The sequence below is a fragment of the Coenobita brevimanus genome, unplaced genomic scaffold (assembly GCF_032717465.1).
Source record: "Coenobita brevimanus isolate Jiangsu-jjx unplaced genomic scaffold, ASM3271746v2 jjx.HiC_scaffold_3718, whole genome shotgun sequence".
Lineage (NCBI taxonomy): Eukaryota > Metazoa > Arthropoda > Malacostraca > Decapoda > Coenobitidae > Coenobita > Coenobita brevimanus.
In genome coordinates, this window is record NW_027644770.1 from 586,317 (window position 1) to 596,700 (window position 10,384).

Genomic DNA, 10,384 nt, shown 5'->3' on the forward strand with positions numbered 1-10,384 from the left:
AATATCAAGTTGGGAAAGGCCCCAGGAATTGATGGAGTGTGTGGTGAAAAGCTGAGGTATGGGGGCGAGATTGTTGTGGGGTGGTTATGGAAGTTGTGTAGATTGGCTTGGGAAGAGGGAAGGGTTCCGGAGGACTGGAAATCAGGTATAATTGTTCCTTTATACAAAGGAAAAGGGAAGAGAGAAGTATGTGGTAACCATAGTGTTATTTGCCTTCTTAGTGTGACTGGTAAAATATATGGTAGAATACTCATTGATAGGGTTAGGCATATGACAGAGGAGCTAGTTGGAGAAGAACGAGGGGGATTTAGGAAAGGAAAAGGGTGTGTAGATCAGATATTTGTTCTAAGATGTTTTGTGGAGAAGTATCTAGAGAAAGGAAAGAAAGTGTATGCTGCCTTCATGGACTTGGAGAAAGCTTATGACAGAATAGATAGGCAAGGTATGTGGAAGGTATTAAGAATATATGGAGTGGATAGGAAATTGTTAAGTGCTGTGAAGAGTATGTACGAATTAGCTAGGGCTACAGTGCGAGTGGATGGTGAGCTGAGTGAGTTCTTTGATCTGAATGTGGGACTGAAACAGGGTTGTGTGATGTCAGCATCACATCAATGGGGTTGTGAAGGAGGTGCAAGGTTGGGCAGTGGATATGGCGGTAGCTCTAATGAATGAGGGTTAGATTTGAGAGATTCCAGTGTTACCGTTTGCTGATGATACAGTATTGTTGAGTGAAGATGAATTGGAGTTGCAAGGTTTGGTGAATGAATTTGGGACAGTGTGTGGGAGGAGGAAGCGAGCTTGTTGCCTTTGGTTCCTTCTTCCTCGCATAAAAAAAAAAAAGTTGTCATCTTTATAAAGTGTAACCTCGGGATTAAATGACTGAATAGGGAGACCACCTTTAATCAAGTAGCATGGAGAATTGGAGGCTTCATGAACCATTCGATAGCATATGACAACATTCAAGAAAAATATATAGGAAGGAGGACAGAGTTCTACTTTGTTTTTGTTGATTTCATGAAGGTCTTTAACAGAGTGCCAGTGGGAATTGGAAAGCTCAGGATGGAGAACTGACTAGTTAGGGTGGTTATGGCAATGTATGAAGGTGCTCGCACTCAGGTGAAAGTGAACGGAGATTTGGGTGATAAATGTTCTGTGAATGGTGGTGGGCATCAAGGGTCAGTTTCAACCCCATTATTGTTCCACATGGTTCTTGAAGCTCTAATGAGACTTTAGAACTATACTCCCATGGGAGTTGTTTTATGCTAATGACAGTGTTGATGGCAGAGAGAGATAGGGTTGAAAGATGTAGGAAATACTGGGATAGAATGGGACTTGTGTGTTAGAGAGTAAGAGCGGATAAAGCTGAGGTGATGATATTTAGGGCAGGTGGTGGTGCTGTCCAAGGAGGGCGAGTTTGTCCATATGCAATTTGCCACAAGATTGTGGGGAATAATTCCACCTTGGGCGTCTTTGTGATAAGTGGGTGCATAAGAGATACAGTATTATTAGAAGGTAGGATTCCAAACCAAAATACTGTAATGGTGATTTTGTGTGTTTGGTGTGGAGGGGAGAGTGTGGCAAGACAGAGATATAGGAAAGGATTAAGTTTGGTGGAGTGTGTCTTCAGTGTGTGGAGGAGTTTTGTTATTTGTGGGACATGATATGTGCTGGAAGTGGGGCTACCTCGGTAGGAGGGTAATAAGTGCTTTTATGCAGCATGTGTTAGGATTTTAATGCTGTACGGTAGTGTGAATTGGTCAGTAATGGAGGTGGATAAAGCTCAGCGTACAGAGTTTGACATTAGAATATGTTGATAATGAAGGATAGATAATAGAGCCATAGTATTGTGTTGGAGCGACTTTAAGGAGAGAGAGCAACATTTGGAAACTGCCTGTACTGTTGTTTGCAGATGATACTGTATTGTTAAGTGAGGACAAAGGGTGAACTTCAAGGCTTGGTGAATGAGGTTCTAAGAGTGTGTAAGATATGGAATTTAATGGTGAATGTAGGGAAGAGTAAAGTTATGGTTCTCGAGAGAAATAAGGGATGCACAGTGATGTTGGATGATGAGGAAATGGAAAGTGTGAGTGCGTTTAAGTACTTGGATAGTGTGATGAGTAAGGATTGAAGTTTGGAGGGTGAAGTGCTTGAAAATGTACAACAAGGAAGGAAGGTTGCTGATTTTTTGTAAGCAGTGATAAGAAACAGTGAAGTGGGCATGGAATGACTGGCCTGGTGGGATCAGGATTGTATATATATATAGTTTAGAGGAAGGATGGGACCTGAATGTGTTAGTGATATGAGAAGAAGGGGTACATTGATGCTGGAGAGGATGGAGGGTGACAACTGAGTGGAGAGGGTGAGAGGTGTGAATGCTGAGGGTGAAGTTGTGAGAAACATACCATAAAAGAAATAGGTTGAGGTCATAGAGTTTGACCTAAGGAATTAGTGACTGAATAGAGAAGCAGCAGGTGGGAAGGGATTAAACTTGTAATTTCTCTTGAGTGTGTGGACCCCTTGGGGAAGGGGGGAAAGAATACTTCCCCAGTATCCCTGCTTGTCGTAAGAGGCGACTAAAAGGGGCCTTTTTGTCTCCTCCAGTCTTTCTTTCTGTCCTGTCCTCTTTTTTTTTTTTATCACTATGCTCTTCTTCATACTTGTATTTACCTAATTGTGATGTATAGGAAATGAGCTACGCTCGTGGGGTCCCGTCTCTGTTTCTCAATAAGTCAAATTTAGCTTTAAAAGCGTTTAAGTTTTTAGACTGGACGATCTCTTTGTCCAGGTTATTCCATAGGTCTATACATCTATAAGGAAAACTATATTTCTTGATATCCTTGAAGCAGCTTGGCTTCCTGAGTTTCATGCCGTGTCCTCCTGTTACTCTCTTATCCCATAAAAACAGATCTTCTTTGTCAATTTTATCTACTCCCATCATGGTCCTGAACACTGCAATCATGTCGCCTCTCTTTCTCCTTTCTTCTGAGGAAGGCAAATCCAGCTTTTCCAGCCTCTCTCTGTACGACATCTGCCAGACTGGGGACCACCTTGGTTGCTGTTCTTTGTATTCTCTCAATCTTGTTTATGTTTTTCTTTTTGTGTTGGGACCACACTACTGCTGCATATTCTTGCCTGGGGTGAATCATGGCCACTATCAATTTTTTCATCATCTCTTCATCCATATAATGAAAAGCTACTCTTATATTAGTCAGGAGTTTATACGTCTCTCTAACTGTCTTGTTAATGTGTTTTTCAGGTGACAAACAGTCCTGGACCAGCACACCCAAATCTTTCTCTTCTCTCGCTTTTGTGATTGGTTCATTACCCATCAAATAATTCAATGATGGCCTCTCAGTACTTTTACCCATTTCCAATATTTTACATTTCCTTGCATTAAATTTCATTTCCCACATCCGGCTCCAGTCGTGTATCCTATCCAGATCGTCCTGCAGCATTTTACAATCCTCCTCAACCTCTACCTTCCTCGAGATCTTTGCGTCATCAGCAAACAGACTTGCATAACTGTTCACTCCATCTACCATATCATTTACATAAATCAGGAACATTACTGGCATCAACACCGAACCCTGGGACTCCACTTGTTACTTCCCTCCATCCAGACATCATATCCTTTATTACTGTCCTCATTTGTCTGTCTCTCACAAAGTCTTTCATCCATTCCAGGAGGTTCTCCTTCAACCCTCCTATATGCTTTAGTTTCCACATTAGTCTCTTATGGGGTACCTTGTCGAAGGCCTTCTGCAAATCTAAATACTGTACACACAATCCACCCAACCATCTCTCTCCTGAAGCACGTCAATCACTCTTGAGTAAAAGCTCAACAAGTTGGAAATACATGACCTTCCACTTCTGAATCCAAACTGACTGTCAGCCAAAATATTCATCTGTTCCAGATATTTTATCCATCTGTCTGGTGAGTGTAGCCTATACACTGTATATACACTGTATATGGCTAGTGAGGGAGTGATCGCCCTTTACCTACACAGATCAAAAGCCCTCGGGAGCCTGGGGGTGGTTGCTTTCTCAGGCAGAGGAACTCCTTGAGAGTGAAATGGCTGGGAGGCATGCCGGCACGTGACTGGCTACAGCATAGCTCGGTCTTTCGGGTGTTGGCAATCAGGCAAGTTAGCTGGCTACTGCGACTGGAACACAATGGCGAGGTGTTCAGGAAGTTAGCCAAAGAAACCTTGATGGACTCTGAAAGAACAATAATGGCCCCCAGTCCCGTGCAGCCCTTAAATGGGCAGGGGGTGCTAAGAATCTCACGGTTGCCTCAATTACAATCTAATTCCTTTGTCAATGCAAAAAATACAATTAAAATTGGTAACTGGAATGTGAGAACGCTAAATCATGATGGTAAAATCGATGAGTTAGTGAAGGTTTTTCAAAATTACGGACTTGATATTTGTGCTCTGACAGAAACTAGATTAACTGGAGTCGATAAGTTGGATTTGGAGGATGGTATACGTTTATTGATATCTGGTCGACAGGACGGAATGCATTATCAGGGAGTAGGATTGTTGCTGGGTTGTAAGGCAAATAAGGCTTTATGTGAGTGGGATCCTATAGATGAGCGATTGCTATACGCACGGTTTAAATCAAATCATGGCAACATCAGTCTGTTTGTGTGTTATGCACCTACTAATGATGCACTCGATGAAAGGAAAGACACATTTTATGAAAAGTTGCAAGAAGGAGTAGGAAGGGTACCTAGACATGATGTTTTGATCTGCGTTGGAGACTTTAATGCAGTAATGGGCTGTTCAAATGAGGGATTTGAGGCATGTATGGGTAAGATGGGAGTTGGTAGTAGGATGAGTGAAAACGGAGTGAGGTTTGGAAGCTTCTGTCTAGCAAATGACCTAGTCATCGGGGGCACACTCTTTCAGCATTGCAATATACACAAGGCAACTTGGGTATCGCCGTGTGGAAAATATAAAAATCAGATTGATCACATCGCTATCAGTAGGAGGCATAGAAGTTCTCTGCTAGATGTTCATGTTAAACGGGAAGCGGATATTGGTAGTGACCATCAACTCAGCATTGCAAAAATAAGGTTTAAACTTAAAAATCAGAAGAAGGAAAAATCTGGTGTTGGTAGATACGATATTGTTAAGCTTAGAAGGGAAGGAGAAGAAAAGGAGGAATTCAGATTAGAATGCAGAAATAGGTTTTTGGTGTTGGAAACGTTGGAAGAGGGGGAGAGAAGTGTAGATGAGATGTGGGAGGATGTGAACAAAGTTTTGCATGAGACTGCTGAATGTACGATTGGAAGGAGACATAGATTCAGGAGAAAGAAATGGATATCAGAGGAAACGTGGGATATGATAAAAAAGAGAGGTGAGGCTAAATTGAGGAGTGAGATGCAATGTGTTGATGAACGAGAGATTGAATTAGCAAGAGCTGCGTACTGGAGTTTGAATTCAGAAGTAAGAAGGTTAGCTAGGAGAGATAAAAGAAGATGTGTGGATGAAAAGGTTGCAGAGACTGAAATCTTAATAAACAAAAATGATGGACAGAGTCAAAGAATAGCATATGAATCGATTAGAGAACTGAGTGGTAATGCAGGTAAACGCTAGGAAATACCAGTTAGAGACAGGGAAGGAAATTTATTGACCAAAGATGGAGATATTAAAAATAGATGGAAAGAGTACTTTGAGACAGTTCTTAATAGACCAATACCACCAGAAGAGGATATACCGTCTGCTCAGGAAGATTTAAATATAGAAACAGGCGAGTTGAGGCTTGCAGAAGTGGAGAAAGCAGTAAAACAGTTAAAGAATAATAAGGCACCAGGGGAGGATGGTTTATTTCCGGAAATGTTTAAAGTGGAGGGGGATAGATTAATAATGATGTTGACCAAGCTATTCAATAAGATATGGGTGACGGGGTTACTACCATCAGTTTGGAAGAATGGTGTAATTGTTAAAGTTCCGAAGAAGGGAGACCTGAGTGAATGTGGTAATTGGAGGGGAATCTCTTTGTCACCGATAGCTTTGAAAGTTTTCAGTAGAGTGTTGTTAAATAGGTTGGAGCCGGTGGTTGAGGGTATTCTGAGGGATGAACAGGCTGGTTTTAGAAAGGGACGTGGTTGCAATGATCAGATCCTTATAGTTAGGCATTTGATGCAGCAAGTTAATGAAATGAGAGTACCGTTAAGTCTTTGTTTTGTTGATTTTGAAAAGGCTTTTACAGTGTTTCGAGAGAGACTATGGGGAAGATCATGAGACATTATGGAATACCAGAGGAGTTTGTGAGGGTCATTATGAACATGCATGAGGACACATTTTGTAAAGTGATGGTTGATGGTTGTCTGAGTGATTCGTTTGAAGTCAAGTCCGGAGTAATTCAAGGTGGTGTTCTATCGCCTTTACTATTTGTATTGGTCATTGATTACATTATGAAACGCGTTGGAACAGAAACCGGTGCAGGTATACTTTGGGGAGAGAACAGGAAACTTTTGGATTTAGATTATGCAGATGATATAGTTTTGATTTGTGATGGGCCAGAAGAGATGCAGAGAGTGTTGGACTGTTTGGTGAGTGAAGGTCGCAAGGTGGGTTTGGTTATTAATTGTGGAAAAACTGAAATAATCAATATGAATATGGAAAATGCGCAGGAATGTGTAATTGGAGGTATGGTTGTAAAGCAAGTTGATAGGTTTAAATATTTAGGTACTTATTTAGCCAAGGATGGTTCTTTGAACTTTGAATTCGAGGAAAGGTTAAAGAAGGCTAATCAGGCAATGGGAATGCTTAAAAATATTTGGAATAATAACAATTTTTCTGTGCATACAAAAATCAAACTTTATAAGGTAATGGTTAGGAGTATCTTAATTTATGGACACGAGTCTTGGTACAGCACAGTGACTATGGAAAATAAATTCTTGGTGTTTGAAAACAAAGCACTTAGAAGAATATTAGGAGTTAAGTGGTGGGAAAGGATACCAAATAGTAGAATTAGAGAAATAACGGGAGTGCAGCCGATCGATGAATATGTTAGGTTCTCACGATGGAAGTGGCTAGGACATGTGTAGAGGAGACAGGGAATAGTACGAGGTACACCAGGGTGGGTGGCACTTGGTAGGAGAGATAGAGGAAGGCCAAAAGAGACGTGGGTGAGGACAATGAGACTGGAAGCTGGAGATGAGTGTTGGGGAGATCTTGAGGAGTTAGCACAAGATAGGATGTGGTGGTGTGAGTTCATCGAGGCCCTATGCATCTCCGAGGGTGCCACAGGAAATGAGTGACTGACTGACTGTCTTTCAGAATTCTTTCACACAATTTTGCAACCATGCTGGTTAGAGACACTGGTTTATAATTCACATAAGGCTTTATGTGAGTGGGATCCTATAGATGGGCGATTGTTATACGCACGGTTTAAATCAAATCATGGCAACATCAGTCTGTTTGTGTGTTATGCACCTACTAATGATGCACTCGATGAAAGGAAAGACACATTTTATGAAAAGTTGCAAGAAGGAGTAGGAAGGGTACCTAGACATGATGTTTTGATCTGCGTTGGAGACTTTAATGCAGTAATGGGCTGTTCAAATGAGGGATTTGAGGCATGTATGGGTAAGATGGGAGTTGGTAGTAGGATGAGTGAAAACGGAGTGAGGTTTGGAAGCTTCTGTCTAGCAAATGACTTAGTGATCGGGGGCACACTCTTTCAGCATTGCAATATACACAAGACAACTTGGGTGTCGCCGTGTGGAAAATATAAAAATCAGATTGATCACATCGCTATCAGTAGGAGGCATAGAAGTTCTCTGCTAGATGTTCATGTTAAACGGGGAGCGGATATTGGTAGTGACCATCAACTCAGCATTGCAAAAATAAGGTTTAAACTTAAAAATCAGAAGAAGAAAAAATCTGGTGTTGATAGATACGATATTGTTAAGCTTAGAAGGGAAGGAGAAGAAAAGGAGGAATTCAGATTAGAATGCAGAAATAGGTTTTTGGTTTTGGAAACGTTGGAAGAGGGGGAGAGAAGTGTAGATGAGATGTGGGAGGATGTGAACAAAGTTTTGCATGAGACTGCTGAATGTACGATTGGAAGGAGACATAGATTCAGGAGAAAGAAATGGATATCAGAGGAAACGTGGGATATGATAAAAAAGAGAGGTGAGGCTAAATTGAGGAGTGAGATGCAATGCGTTGATGAACGAGAGATTGAATTAGCAAGAGCTGCGTACTGGAGTTTGAATTCAGAAGTAAGAAGGTTAGCTAGGAGAGATAAAAGAAGATGTGTGGATGAAAAGGTTGCAGAGACTGAAATCTTAATAAACAAAAATGATGGACAGAGTCAAAGAATAGCATATGAATCGATTAGAGAACTGAGTGGTAATGCAGGTAAACGCAAGGAAATACCAGTTAGAGACAGGGAAGGAAATTTATTGACCAAAGATGGAGATATTAAAAATAGATGGAAAGAGTATTTTGAGACAGTTCTTAATAGACCAATACCACCAGAAGAGGATATACCGTCTGCTCAGGAAGATTTAAATATAGAAACAGGCGAGTTGAGGCTTGCAGAAGTGGAGAAAGCAGTAAAACAGTTAAAGAATAATAAGGCACCAGGGGAGGATGGTTTATTTCCGGAAATGTTTAAAGTGGAGGGGGATAGATTAATAATGATGTTGACCAAGCTATTCAATAAGATATGGGTGACGGGGTTACTACCATCAGTTTGGAAGAATGGTGTAATTGTTAAAGTTCCGAAGAAGGGAGACCTGAGTGAATGTGGTAATTGGAGGGGAATCTCTTTGTCACCGATAGCTTTGAAAGTTTTCAGTAGAGTGTTGTTAAATAGGTTGGAGCCGGTGGTTGAGGGTATTCTGAGGGATGAACAGGCTGGTTTTAGAAAGGGACGTGGTTGCAATGATCAGATCTTTATAGTTAGGCATTTGATGCAGCAAGTTAATGAAATGAGAGTACCGTTAAGTCTTTGTTTTGTTGATTTTGAAAAGGCTTTTGATAGTGTTTCGAGAGAGACTATGGGGAAGATCATGAGACATTATGGAATACCAGAGGAGTTTGTGAGGGTCATTATGAACATGCATGAGGACACATTTTGTAAAGTGATGGTTGATGGTTGTCTGAGTGATTCGTTTGAAGTCAAGTCCGGAGTAATTCAAGGTGGTGTTCTATCGCCTTTACTATTTATATTGGTCATTGATTACATTATGAAATGCGTTGGAACAGAAACCGGTGCAGGTATACTTTGGGGAGAGAACAGGAAACTTTTGGATTTAGATTATGCAGATGATATAGTTTTGATTTGTAATGGGCCAGAAGAGATGCAGAGAGTGTTGGACTGTTTGGTGAGTGAAGGTCGCAAGGTGGGTTTGGTTATTAATTGTGGAAAAACTGAAATAATCAATATGAATATGGAAAATGCACAGGAATGTGTAATTGGAGGTATGGTTGTAAAGCAAGTTGATAGGTTTAAATATTTAGGTACTTATTTAGCCAAGGATGGTTCTTTGAACTTTGAATTCGAGGAAAGGTTAAAGAAGGCTAATCAGGCAATGGGAATGCTTAAAAATATTTGGAATAATAACAATTTTTCTGTGCATACAAAAATCAAACTTTATAAGGTAATGGTTAGGAGTATCTTAATTTATGGACACGAGTCTTGGTACAGCACAGTGACTATGGAAAATAAATTCTTGGTGTTTGAAAACAAAGCACTTAGAAGAATATTAGGAGTTAAGTGGTGGGAAAGGATACCAAATAGTAGAATTAGAGAAATAACGGGAGTGCAGCCGGTCGATGAATATGTTAGGTTCTCACGATGGAAGTGGCTAGGACATGTGTATAGGAGACAGGGAATAGTACGAGGTACACCAGGGTGGGTGGCACTTGGTAGGAGAGGAAGAGGAAGGCCAAAATATACGTGGGTGAGGACAATGAGACGGGAAGCTGGAGATGAGTGTTGGGGAGATCTTGAGGAGTTAGCACAAGATAGGATGTGGTGGTGTGAGTTCATCGAGGCCCTATGCAACCCTGAGGGTGCCACAGGAAATGACTGACTTCCCTGTTTCCTCCCTTATAAATTGGTACCACATTTGCCCTCTTCCATTCTTGAGGCACTTTCCCCACATCCAGAGAGTTAACAGTTACTCCCAGTCCTTCATTTATGGAACAGGTCAGCTGAGGAACTGTCTCCCTCTGTCTGTATTTCCTACTTCCCATGATCTCCACACTTTAAAATGCAGTGTGTCCATTCATCTCGAAATGATCAGATCTTGAATTTTGCTCTCTCGTATTTTGTTTTTCTCTTGTAAGGAGCAACGATTGCGAGCTTGTTGCCTTTGGTTCCTTCTTCCTCGCATTAAAAAAAAAAAAAAAAAAAAAAA